The sequence below is a fragment of the Pleurodeles waltl genome, chromosome 10 (assembly GCF_031143425.1).
Source record: "Pleurodeles waltl isolate 20211129_DDA chromosome 10, aPleWal1.hap1.20221129, whole genome shotgun sequence".
NCBI classification, from domain to species: Eukaryota; Metazoa; Chordata; class Amphibia; order Caudata; family Salamandridae; genus Pleurodeles; species Pleurodeles waltl.
The window spans coordinates 882,893,656-882,907,440 of NC_090449.1; the positions used below are offsets into that span (position 1 = coordinate 882,893,656).

Consider the following 13,785-nt stretch of genomic DNA (forward strand, 5'->3'; position numbering starts at 1 on the left):
TTTATGGAAGATAGAACATGGGCTAGTTTAACGGATGGCATAAGAAGACACATAGGAAGGCAGATCTAAGGAACATGGATAGAGGTGGGTGCAGAGCATGCATGTGCAATGACAGGAGGTGGAACTGTGGACGTGAAGCACACCCTCTTCTATCCATGAAGTTGTGCAGACGCAGGGGCACAAACATAGTAATATGATTTTGAGGACAGGGTTTAGAGGCAAGGGGGCATCTTTTTCCCATCATCTATTGTAGGTTCCCAGACCCAAACCTGCTTTTTTGAATCCCCCAAAATTTAATTGGTTACCCACAATCTGAAGAAGTAATTTGTTGTCACCACTACAGGATGCCTAGATGCGGTTGTTGTGTCTTAAGAAATGACAATGAAGGATCAATACCTGTTTCAGGTAGGGCAGTCCAAAGGGACTCCTTGTTGTAAAACAAAAACTGCTCATTTTACAGCTGGGTCAAGGGTTTGCAGACTCAATACAGTTTGAGGACCACGTAGATGTGCAACAAGGGCAGACAAATCTCACAACAAGATCTGTTATCCTTAACTTTTTTTTTAGAAACTACAGGGCCTGGCCGTAGGTGAGCTACTGTAACAATCACTGCTGTGCACATCTTTGAACCCATAATATTTGCACCACTAAGCAACAACATGAAAAAGCACAAAATCATTGAACAAAAAGAAATAATCAAACCAATATATAATACTACACTCATAATCATCTCCTTTTTAGTGTTAATGTATTTTCATCGGTCCAAATATTTTGATTTGTAATAGTATCTGTCACTCCAAGGATAATATGCCATGAGAACTGCATTTGGTGTTCGAGTTGTGGATCACATGGCGGTTGTTCGAATTTCATTTGGTTTTAGTTTTAGTTTTGAAATATAATTACTCTTTAACTGTGGTTTCTAAGAGAATGTTTTTTAAAATGTTATAACCAATGGGATAATTCCTTTACTTCAACCTTCTTTAAAGTACACTGATAAAAACTGACTGGTAGTTCTGGCTGTACCACGCAAAACTATTAAATGTTGCCAGTTACGGAGTGCAGTGCATTCAACGAATCCCACAACTCATCTGCTCATCTGCTGATAAATTTGGAACTGTTTAATTAATCCACACAAAATTTGCCAAATGTTTAGCAGGTTAAGTGTACTACTAGCTGATTACTTAGAGTTTTTGAATAGATCTGTCTTGGGCAATGATAAATTGGATGGTCTCAATTAGAGTTTCACGTACTTATAACTCTGACGCTGTTTAATTCATCTTCATAGAATTTGACAGCTAGGAAATTAAGCCTGGTGCCTTGCCAGGAAAGCCCTGTAGCCAACCCTTTCTGCATACAACCAGAGGTGGTTAGGCACACAGCCTGGTTGAAGGCTGTGCACAAGGCCAGACTGGAAACCCAAAGCAGCCCTGGCAAATGTTGTCAGACCAGCTCCCGGACGTTGCAAAGCAAGTGAGTGCAGCAAGCAAGCCTGACCATACCATGGCTTTGACAGAGTTGTGCCCCCAAGACAATTTGGGTAAAAATGGCACAAACTGCATTCTACCACACAGTTTTCATTATATATTGAATTTATTAACTTATAAAGCATAGTAAAGGACGACTTTACTGTGCACAGGATACATTTTTGGGGCACTTCAATGATTCCCGCACTGTTACCCTCCAACAGTGTCTTGTATCTCTCCATAGCCCTTCTCTCAAATGTATTTCATTTGTTTTATTGTGCCTCTCACACAAGTGTAGTGTGCCAAAGCATTTCAAGTCACACACACATTCAGCAACAATAAATTGAATGTGTGTCAGTTCGAGTACAGAAAATGTTATGTAAGACAGGGGACTAAAAGGTGTAGGATTCACATGACATCCATACTGAAAGGCATATTTTAGGAGTGCTTGGTTTAAAAAAGCACAAACTCAGGATTCAGAATGTGACACAGTGGTTAGGGTTGACTTTACTGATAAGAATTTATTTCTACCGAAACAAGTCCTTTTTAGCAACGTTAGCATTATAAAAGACTGCAAAAAGCGTTACTTTCTAACCTGTACGTCACAGTTTGCATACATCTCTTTAATGGGAGCTTATAACTGACTGTGCTAGATTACAATTGTAACTTATTAATTACACAGAAACAAAAGGATCCCTGTGACAAAAGCAGTATGCCACTGAGCTATGCATCTAAAAGACTGTTCTGTGATCTGCATGGTACATGTTCTTTGCAGTAGGCATATTAATTTATGCTACCTTAGATGAGTCAAAACTGCCACTAGACAAAACTCTGGTCTCTTAGAGCAGGTATAATAATCACCAGAGTTATCTTGACACTTTTAATTTTGCCTTAAATCTGCAGGATATTCAAGCAACTCTGCAGTCGGTGGTTTTAAAACTGCTGCACTACTACAAAACCGGCCCCTAGTTACAAAACCAGCCCTCACCCTTTCAACCTCTCTGGGAAACATCCAATACCAAGTCCAGCCAGTCCAGCCTTTGCTGTGCATAGTGCAAAATGGGCACATGGCAGGCCAGGTACAGTGGGGGTTGGATGGCCAAGTTGGGGGTCGAAGTTAATGGCTGTGCTCAGCATGGGTTGGCAGGCACACTGGTTGGGAGCAGGCCCTATGCCCAGCAGGTATAGGAAATTATGAAAATCATTTAAAAAAATCAAGATCAAGAGAACAACATGGTGCCATGGCAAGTGGCCCAAGTAATGGCAGCCGTACACAATAGGAATGTATGCCCTCATTGGGTAGGCCACCTGCAGAGAGTTACATCTAGGAACTTCTTGGTTCGGCTAAACAAAGGTCAAACTGAGGTTATGGTTTGCTTTGTTTTTATACCTCAACATATGGTTAAGCAAATTTCAGAACTTTGCCTTAAAAAACACAGTTGAAAGTAAAATTAAAGCAGTGAATTACATCCGAAAAAACAGGGAAAATCACAAGTTATCTGTTAGACCTGACAGCCTTAGGGTGGTCACTCCTAACTTTTTGCCTACCTCCCTCCACTTTTTGGACACTGTTTTTGCTGGTTTTAGGACTCTGCGCACTTTACCACTGCTAACCAGTGCTAAAGTGCATATGCTGTCTCCCTTAAAACATGGTGACATTCGTTAATACCCAATTGGCTTATTTAATTTACTTATAAGTCCCTATTAAAGTGCACTATATGTGCCCAGAGCCTGTATGTTAAATACTACTAGTGCGCCTGCAGCACTGATTGTGCCACCCACTTTAGTAGCCCTTTAACGCTGTCTCAGGCCTGCCATTGCAAGGCCTGTGTGTGCAGTTTCACTCGACTTGGCATTTAAAAGTACTTGCCAAGCCTAAAACTCCCCTTTTTCTACATATGAGTCACCCTTAAGGTAGGCCCTAGCTAACCCATAGGGCAGGATGCTGTGTACACAAAAGGCAGGACATGTACCTGTGTAGTTTACATGTTCTGGTAATGTAAAACTCCGAAATTCAATTTACACTGCTGTGAGGTCTGCTCCTTTCATAGGCTAACATTAGCACACACTCATATACTGTTTGAGTGGTAGCTTCTGATCTGAAAGGAGTAACAAGGTCATATTTATTATGGCCAGAATAGTAATACAAAATCCTGCTGACTGGTGACGTTGGATTTAATTTTACTGTTTTAGAAATGACACTTAAATCCTTCTGTGTTTTACAATCCACGTCTGGCTAGGTTTAGTTGACAGCTCCCTTGTGCATTCACTCAGACAAACCCCAAACACAGGATGCTCAGTCAAGCTTACATATATCTGCATATTGAATTGGTCTTCCTGGGCTGGGAGGGTGGAGGGCCTGACAACTACATGTCAAAGGACAGTAGCCTGCCCTCACACAAAGGAACTGCCACATCCCCTATTGGGACTCTGGCAGACAGGATGGAACTGAAATGGGACCTTTTGCACTTCTAAGCCACTCTTTGAAGTTTCCCTCCCTTCAAAGGCACATTTGGATATTTAAGCAGGGTCTCTGACTCTACCAACTCAGACACTTCTAGACAAGATACCACTGGAGAAGAAATCCTGAACCAGAACCTTCAAACTGCCAAGAAGAACTGCCTGGCTGCCCAAAGGACTCACCTGGACTGCTTTTCTGAGAAGGACTGCTGCCTTGCTGTTGCCCTGCTGCCTTGCTGCTCTCTGGCTGTGCTGAGAAGTGCTCTCCAAGGGCTTGGATAGAGCTTGCCTCCTGTTCCCTGAAGTCTCAGGACCAAAAAGACTTCATTCCTGCAAAAGCTCTCTTTGTGCAGTGAAAATCGACGCACAGCCTGGAAGAAACGACGCACAGCCTGCATCCCAGTGAGAAAAACACTGCACGCTGAACCGGAACGTTGCAGGCCGACTTCGCAAGGAGAAGATTGATGCAGCGCCAGAGTTGAGACTGGAAATTCGACGCACAGCCCACTGGAACGATGCAAAGCCGAGCCGGAATGACGCAGCCCTACTTCATGAGAGGAATCAACGCAGCGCCTGACGTGTGGTAGAAATTTCCACTCATCGCCCACCAGATCGACGCAGCCCCTGTAACTTCATCCTGCAAGCGCCGGATTTCACGCATGATCCCCGAGGCATCCAAAAACCCTGCAACCTGAAGAGGATCCAAGTCAGTGCTCTGGAAATCAACGCAAAGCCTTCCCTGCATGAAAAATAACGACTCATCATCTGTGTGCGCCCAGAGAAATCGAGGCACACCTCCCTGTTTTACACGCATCTGCTCCTCTGCGGTTCCTTGCGGAGAATTTGAACGCAAACCAGGTACTTTGTGCTTGCAACAGACATTTGTTGCTTTTCAGAGACTAAGGACACTTTATATCATTTTTCAGTGAGTGATATTTCAACATATACTTATTGCATCTTGATCCTTTTGACCTGCATTTATCCAGATAAATATTATATATTTTTCTGAACACTGTGTGGTGTATCTTAGTGGTGTTCTACTGTGTTATTGCATGATTTATTACACAAATACTTTAGACATTGCCTTCTAAGTTAGGCCTGACTGCTCAGTGCCAAGCTACCAGAGGGTGGTCACAGGATAATTTGGATTGTGTGTGACTTACCCTGACTAGAGCGAGGGTCCTTGCTTGGACAGGGGGTAACCTGACTGCCAATTAAATACCCCATTTCTAACATTGTCTTTAGGACCTCAATCCATAACTTCCACAACATTAATCACAACCATAACTTGAACTTCAAATACGATGTGCTGATCTCGCAATATTCAATCAATCCCAGCACCTAAAAAAGTATTCTTAGTCATTTCTGTCAAAGGGCTAGAGATAATGTGATATATAATCTAATTTATAAAAATGAAAGAAACCTTTATAAGTGCATCTGTTTCTTTATGGTTTGCATACCTGTTTTGCATGTTATGGATTGTGGTCAGCATTTTTGGCACCAATATCAGGGATAATTGTCTGAAGAAGGACCCAGAATTACTGGGTCTGTGCAGTTATTCCCTATTACAGGGAGATAAGTCAGAATTACTGGAATTAGGTGCAGGTATACAAGCCAGAATCAGAAATAATGTATACCAACACCAAATTCTGACACACTTATACATAGGCTCTTACAAGCTTGGTTCTGATTTCTGGAGACTACTCCCCCCGCCTCAGCATCCAACTATAACTAACAATATTTTAAAATACTTTTTACATTGTTTGTATTCAACCTGACCACGCTCTTACAAGCTTGGTTCTGATTTCTTGAAACTAACCCCACAGCATCCATCCCTAACTAACAACAGTTTTACATGCTTTTTACAATGTTTGTATTCAACCCATCCATCCATGTCTTGTGATTTTCTCCCATCCATGCAGAATCTGCATGTCAGTGATTTGCAAATCTCTATAGTAGTGCTATTGATATCAGATCAAGTTGTTTGTAAATCAGTGCCACTGTAGGACAGCAGGGTATGGGATGGTCTTTATAATGGAAAGGCGTTTTTTGGCACTTTATGAACCAAACTGGCTCAACTGTAATCTCACAGCTATTTATTCAGAAAAAAACTTACCGTGCAATAGTTCATATAGTCGCTCATAAAATAAGGTATAGGATTTATTCTGAAAGCAACTGTACATTAAAATAAGACAAACCTCTATGTTTTTTTTTTAATTAAGTTAAACAATGGGAGGAAGAAAAAATATTACCAGTAGACTGCTTAGAAGAGATTTTCACATGACAAAAGTGTCAAACCTGACGTAACAGGGAACTCTTGGCTCCCCTGCCAATATCAGACAGTTTATATTCAGCCAAATACCAGTTAATGAAAATAAGTTTGCAGTGCTAATTCAGACGTGGGGAATAGAACATTAGGAAGTTGCAGTGAGCTTCTAATGACAGTGAACGTATGCCCAGACTTAACATACAATTCACACAATCTAGCAAAGCACAACAGGTAAGGTTGTTGTACTGCTTTGTATGAACTAAAGACAATAGAAGAGTGCCATATCTACTAAGGTGTGACGCTCTTATGTTCTCTCCCGGTGCTGGCACTCTTTTGGTTGCCATGCGCCAACACAAGTACTATTTTGCCAAAGTACAAGGGAGACTTCATTATGGTAAGTATAGTATTTGTATTTGTACTGTAAAGTGCTCAACACATGCAAAGAGGGAAAACCGATAAATGAAAAATGTCTGCTCATTATGCCTGCCTCAGGGGGGAACAGGATTTTGGACAAATCCCTGTGTACACATTTTTGTAGCTAGGGATTTTCTTCAAAACCCATGGGTGATTTCATGAGAACACACATAAAATGCCTCCTGGATTGTAAATCTCACCAGTAGATTTTCCATAGGGTTTGCATTAAAAAAATAACACAAACAAAACGGAAAGTCTTGGTAAATCTGTGCTAGTCTTTTCAGTCATTCTCATTCATTACTGATGTAGTTGTATGAACATGCAGGCCCAGGTCTACCAAACTGTCACACAATGTGTGATAAAGAGAGAGCAGGAAAGCACCAGATATATAGTTATATAACACAATCCTACTTTCTCTCTAGCACTGGTGCATGATCAGGCTGCAGAGCACCACGCACACAATTTGCACCATAGTGTAGTGGTGTCAGTGTGAGTTTAGCATAGCTTGTGTAATTTTCCCACTTCGGATGTGTGCTGTACAGTGCCGCACACTTGCAAAGCGAGAGAAGATAGGAGAAATAAAAGTATTTACCTTTTTAATGCCTGCTTCAAAGTGGCATTATTTTTTATGCAAAACCCAATCTCCTTTTCTTAGCAGATAGTGTTTTGCCTCATTGACATAGGTGGTTGCATGGCAACCCCCATGTACAACCTATGAAATACCCCTAGATGCACAGTAATGCAAAATTGTGTTTTGTATTGCATGTAGGTACCTTTCTAATGCACAACTATGCACTGGAAAGTAAATCCAACAAAACAAATTGTGCAGATTTGTGTCACTTTTATGACACAAACCCAATGAGGCTTGTACATGAGGGGCTTGACTCACAAAGGGCCTTCGTGCAGTCGCGACGGGGGTCCCTCACTCGTGGGGATCCTCCATACTGCATTTTCCCATTGCAGAGGTTCCGCTAAGAGTGCGGGACTCCCTACACTTCTGCTGGGCCTCTGCAACAAATGAGAGGGCCTTTGTGAATCAGGTTCCGGGCCCGCAGCCCCCATTCGTCATCTGTTTTGTTTTCTGGCCCACAGACCAATGCACCAGAGAGAACTAAAACACATTGACGTTTCCTGTTGTGTTTAAGACTCCTTGCATGTTTCTTACTAGGAAATTTCAACAGGACCTCGGAAAAGTTTTATATATGAGGGTACGTGTGAAAATGAAATTTGTTTAGTGGCTACAAAGTACATAGCACGTTGCTTCTGACAAATAAAATCGCACTGGAAAAATAAATGTGTTCCATAGCAGTGAGCAAGACAGACAGGGACACCTGGCATGTGAAACGAGTGGTGATTGCCCAAGAGGTGCTTTCGAAGCAGACAATTCCATCCCGGCTCTGCTTAAAAATCTGGCCAACATCCCAGGTTCTCTTGCCAAGACATTCCTTCAGAGAAGAAATTGGAGTGCTCCTGGCCCCTTCAGAAAAGAAGTATATCGCTAGCGAGATAACTGTAGAGCTGTGGGGCGGAAGGCGAAGAAGATGGTTTATTTAACCTGGGTTTAAGTGCTCTCAGTCTAGGGATTTTCCCCGTGAATTTCGCTATATATTCTTCCTTTATGATTTCCCACAGAAGCGGAAAGTACACGACGCACTCTTACACGCGTTTGGGATTTTCCCACTGACCGCCCCATGACATTCCCAATAGGCTCCCAAAAAAAGGCTGTCTTACGGAAAGTTGCAAAATCGACCGAAAGGAACATATAAAAACTTCAAGCTCCCGGCAGGACATTTTCATTGAACTACTTCGGACTTCAGCACGTTTGTCTCACCTCTAGAGCACATACCTCGAGGTATTTAAATATTTTACTACTTATTAATATTTTTAAAAAGAGGATGATAAAAAAAAGCATATATTGCAATTGATTCTTTTATTTAGTATAACCTCGTGTAAAATAAAATGTAGTAGAGTTTGACCTATCAACTTATGCGCAAAAATGTTGATTTTGCGAGTTATAAAATTAAAATGCAGGAAGATACTTAATAAAATACAAGATGGTCTGCATAGTTTGTGATTTTATGACGTGTTATCTGAATATTGTGCAATCCTAATTGCCCACTAAATTGTCCACAAGTACAGTTTAATAAAGCATAACAATGTAGTTGATGCAGCACAAAGTATCAGGGGAAAACACTGATAGGTCTATATTTTGCTTTGTCAAGAGTTGGGAAGGGTTGAGTATTTTGTACACTTAATAGCAATTCTATTTGCTTTGTCAGACTGATGGCAAAAACGGATCGTCTTCCGTGATAGATGTTTTTGCCATTGATGTCTCGGTTGTATTCGTGATTTTTGCCGTGCGTGACTTAACAGGAACACACTTTGCGTTCACATTCGAAATTTAATGGCGTAGAAGCATTCTCACAATTGATAAAGCTATAAGACAGAAGCGCTGCAGAAAGCAGCTGGGTGGCAAGTAATGTGAACGTAAAATATGGAATAAAGTCTCATTTATGTTGCTGCACCCCGGAACTAAAATATTGCACGTCAAGGACAAAAAAACTGCTGAAGGTCAATATATCGCTATATAGACTAAACTTATTTGATCGCTTGCTCAACCGTATGTTCATACTTGCAGCCTTTCTCTTTCTGAGGTTCCGATTGAGCTTGCTTAGAAATGCCCACGACAGGAGTTAAAAGAACTTGTTTATTTTATTTTGCTAAATTGCTTCAAATACTCTCATTTTAAGCGTATTTAAATAAGTGATAGAAAAGTGAAAAAGCCTGGCCTATTCCTGAAATTACTGCAGTCATTTTCGGGTGTGAACACACCTTAGAAATGTGTTTTGACATCATACATACTAACGAAGTTTGACAAGCTGCAAATGGCAAGTGGTGCAAAGGGCCTCTCTAATGCTACTCTATCAACCTCAAAAGAATGAAAGGCTAAGTTTACCTTTCCATAATCAAAACATTTGACTTGCAGGTCCATTTAGTTGTCTGCAGCATTCCTACACCTCAAGGAAATACTTTCTTATTCTTGAGTTTAAAAGTATTATTTTTTTAATCAGACTTATCTGTGAGTACTGTGGAAACTAACAGACTATTTTCACATTTTTCCTATTGTTATATTCTGTAACCATTTGCCAGGAAAGTGCTTTCTGGTCTGTTGCTTCCTTTTTTGCATTTCTATTGAATGCAGAGAAAAGGATGTGTAATAGGGGTCGGCATGACTCAAGTAGTTCCGTGTAGCATAATCATGTGGAAACATTCTGCAAGATTATGCATAATTATGTGAAAAGAGTAATTCTGCATGTATTGATAGTTTTGTAGCTCAAAATGAGCCCTCTCTTCAAAAATAGACCCAAGTAGGGATTTTGCTCTAAGAAATAGTGTTACATGCAACAGAACAGGAGCATCATTTTGCACTTGCCTAAGGTGCACTAGTGGTACGATTTTAGCCCAACTTCCACCATTTTTAATTTCTTAGAGCAAAATGAACCCTTGCATCTATAATGGTTGTGAGGATGCATTTTGTGGAAAGACAATAGTGTTTAATGCGACAAAATATGAAATAAACAGCCATGCAAGCAGCTGCTTGCACTCACTAGGGGCCAGATGTAGGAACCAGTTTGCATGTCGCAAACTGCGAAAAACGCAGTTTGCAACATGCAAAACGACCATCGCGATGCTGCTTCACATTTTGCGAGTCGGTACCGACTCGCAAAATGTGAATCCGACTCGCAAATAGGAAGGGGTGTTCCCTTCCTATTTGCGACTCGCACCGCGATGTAGAATTGCTTTGGGACCGCGAAAGCGGTCGCAAAGCAATTCGCAGTTAACACCCACTTGAAGTGGGTGGTAACTCATTCGCAAACGGGAAGGGGTCCCCGTGGGACCCCTTCCTCCTTTGTGAATGTCGCTGAAAATATTTTTTCAGAGCAGGCAGTGGCTACTCTGAAAAAAATGAAACCAAATGGTTTCATAATTTTTTTGAATTGCAACTCGTTTTCCTTTAAGGAAAACGAGCTGCAATTCAAAATAAAAAAAAAACTGTTTAATTAAAAAAGCAGTCAAAGACATGGAGGTCTGCTGTCTCCAGCAGGCCACCATCCCTGTGAGTGCAGGGACTCGCTATGGGGTTGCAATTTGCGACCCACCTCATTAATATTCATGAGGTGGGTCTTTGCGACCCCATAGCGAGTCGCAGAAGGTGTCGGTATGACTCGCAATTTGCAACTCGCAAAATTCTCTTTTGCTACATCTGGCCCTAAGTGTGCTCTCGTTGTAGGATTCCCCCTATCCCAAATTAATCTTAATTAACACAGCATAATCACGTTCTGATCAGTAGTACAGCATCAAGCATTAATGGGGAGTTACCAAAATTACCCTGATTACTCCGATGTTATTGAAATTCCGCTCAGGCCTGGTATGTAATCCTCATTTACGATGAGAGTATATCTTTAAATGTCATCCCACTCATACTCATTCCCTGCTTGATGTCCCTACAGTGAGTAAACGCTACACAATATAAATTCATTAGTTGGAACTGAATTTTGAAGCTTTTTCTAATACATTTATAAATCTGTATTTGAGGTCTTCATATTCACGTATTCATGATATAAATTGAAATGTGTTATTTGCAAGCCCTTAAATCATAATGTACTTGAAATCCGCAGCGTAGTGTAATGGAAATGATCAATTACTTGTTTAATGCTGGGAAAAATGCAATGTATTATATTTGCTTCATTGAAAATCAAAATATTTGCCCATCTGAGAGTTGCGTCTAGGTAATATCTGAGCACTTAGTTCCAAGGGTCAAAGGTGTGGAAGCGTAGCGCAAGGACCTAAAAAATCTGTGGCCAATGGAAGGGTCTTACCCTTTGGAGAAAATTGGTATTGCAAGGTACCATGCCTGGCAGCTTAACCTTACAGCAGTTTGAAGTTGTTTTCCTTCAAGGAGGAATTGGAGAAGTCGCTAATTTTGCTCATTAGCACATAGCAGTGGGGCTTGTACCCACCCCAGTGGATTTTTCAGATCTCACTTCAGTGTGTCACTCATGATTATGGAGAGAAAATGACATGGTAGATTGTGATCAATGCATCCAAGCACTTACAGAAGGGGTCACTGTAGGTTTTAGCACCACAAGTAGTGGCTGTACGGCACCTCTGTATTATTGCAGTGTGGATGAACAAGAGGTGGCATGAGGAATGTGCATCTTAGAACATAGTAACTCCTAGAACAGACCTGCCACCTTCCATATTGACCATGGAATGGAGCTGCCGCATGAGATGATCAGCACGGAGAGGGGGTAATACGGTAACCCGAAATATATGGCGAAGGGCCACCCCAAACATCAATAACTAGCACTAGTTGCCCTATTGTACCTCCGTAGCGTGGTATAGATGCAGCAATGTGAGAAAAGTACATCTTAGAAGACAACAAACACTGCCATTCCAGCTCCCTCTGAGTTCTTATGAATGCATTCCTTTGCAAGTGGAGTGTTAGCATGAGGCAGTGACTAATATGAGGTGAATTGCAGACAGATGGGGGCAACACTGTTAATGGTGGCAAATTCTTATTAGATCTTCCCTACACGTTGCTTCTATTATTGATCCCTACTGTCTCTTCTATACCACCCCTTAGCATTGGGCATAGTCTGTTGTGAGCTGGCCACGTTCACACTGTTTTTCCCACCAATGCTTATGCTTGTAACTTCCTGAGTTTAACTTAAAAGCTGTGCTGAAGTGCTACTGCTCGTGTCAATTAGGTACAGTAAGTGGCTGCATCATAGTGGCAAGTAAAATAAACTCTGAAACGTTTGACAGAGAGGATTATTTCAGTGACTGGATGGCAAAGAGGCAGATTAGCAGTGAATGAGGGTTCTTCAGAATGCTCTCCCTTCCAACACCCCTCCCCTTTTACTAGTGTTTCCTCACCCCCTTCTTCCAATCTTTCCTTTAAGGAAACTATGCAAATATCATGTGCATCCCACTTGTATACCCCCTTCTTCCAATCTTTCCTCTAAGGAAACACTGCAAATATCATGTGCATCCCAGTTGTATTCCAGTTGCCGAAGCAGAGGCTAGTATTGCAAAGGGACCCATGAAAAATTGGATTAATTTAATTTAATCCAAACTATGCTCCAGAAGCTCCTCTAGAACAATACACTTTGTGCTACCCATTCACCCGGCATGAGTCACCCAATCTACTATCAACATCAAAATGCTCCCCGCATGGAGTGTCATCCAGTAGGGTGGTGCAGAGTATCATAGAGTCTAGTATCATACTGTGGAGTGTTGTAGAATGGTGTGTTGTACATTGGCAGACACAAGGACTCAAGTCACAATCCCATTCATTATCTATGACCGTATACAAGCTCACCTGTTCCTAAATAAAACTTGGCACACTACCACGCACTGTGTTCTAAAAAATTATGGCATTTTAGTTGTCATAGGTCTTGTTATGAATGAAGGACAGTATCGAACAGCCTACTGTCATACAGTCTAGTGTTGTAAAGTGGAATAGAGCGGAGTGGTGTTTTGTATAGTGGAGTAAAGTGTTATACAGCAGAGTGGTGTGGTGTGTTGTATTATAGCAGAGTGGAGTATCGATGAGTGGGGTGGAGTGGCATGTCGTACAGTACAGTTGAATGCTTTACAGTGTAGTGTCCTTGACTGCAGTGTCAGAGTCCAGTGTTGTGGAGTAGAGTGTCATCCAGTAGAGTGATGTAGAGTATCATACAGTCTAGTATCATACAGTGGAGTGTTGTAGAACAGTGTGTTGTAAATTGAACAGTGGTACAGTGCTGTACAGCGTAGGGGAGAGTGTAGTAGAATGGAGTGCTGTGTGATATAGTGGAGTGGCATGTGTTAGAGAAGAGTAGAGTAGTGTGTGCTAGAGTATCATACATGTAACACATTTGTGTAGAGTGGATGGGTGTAGAGTAAAGTGTCATATAGTGGAATAGAGAGTAGTAGAGTCTTGTAGAGTGGAGTTGCATAGAGTATAGTGGCATGTTATACAGCGGACCTATGTAGAGTGTAGTCTCAAACAGTAGTGTAAAGTGGTCTAAACTATTGTGCAGTGGAGTAGAGTGGAGTGCAGTTCAGTGGAGTCTTGTAGCATAGAGTGTAGTAACCTCTAATACAATGAAGTGTTATGTTCTACAATAAAGT

At 41.4% G+C, this 13,785-nt stretch overlaps 1 protein-coding gene across 1 annotated transcript in view; it reads left to right on the top strand.

The window, feature by feature from the left end:
• Positions 1–8,082: 8,082 nt before the first annotated feature.
• LOC138261986 (metalloreductase STEAP4-like) overlaps positions 8,083–13,785 on the top strand; it is a 166,701-nt gene continuing 160,998 nt past the window's right edge. The window contains exon 1 of the mRNA XM_069211598.1: positions 8,083–8,458. The gene's annotated coding sequence lies outside the window, so the exon portion shown is untranslated. The remainder of the gene's footprint in view (positions 8,459–13,785) is intronic.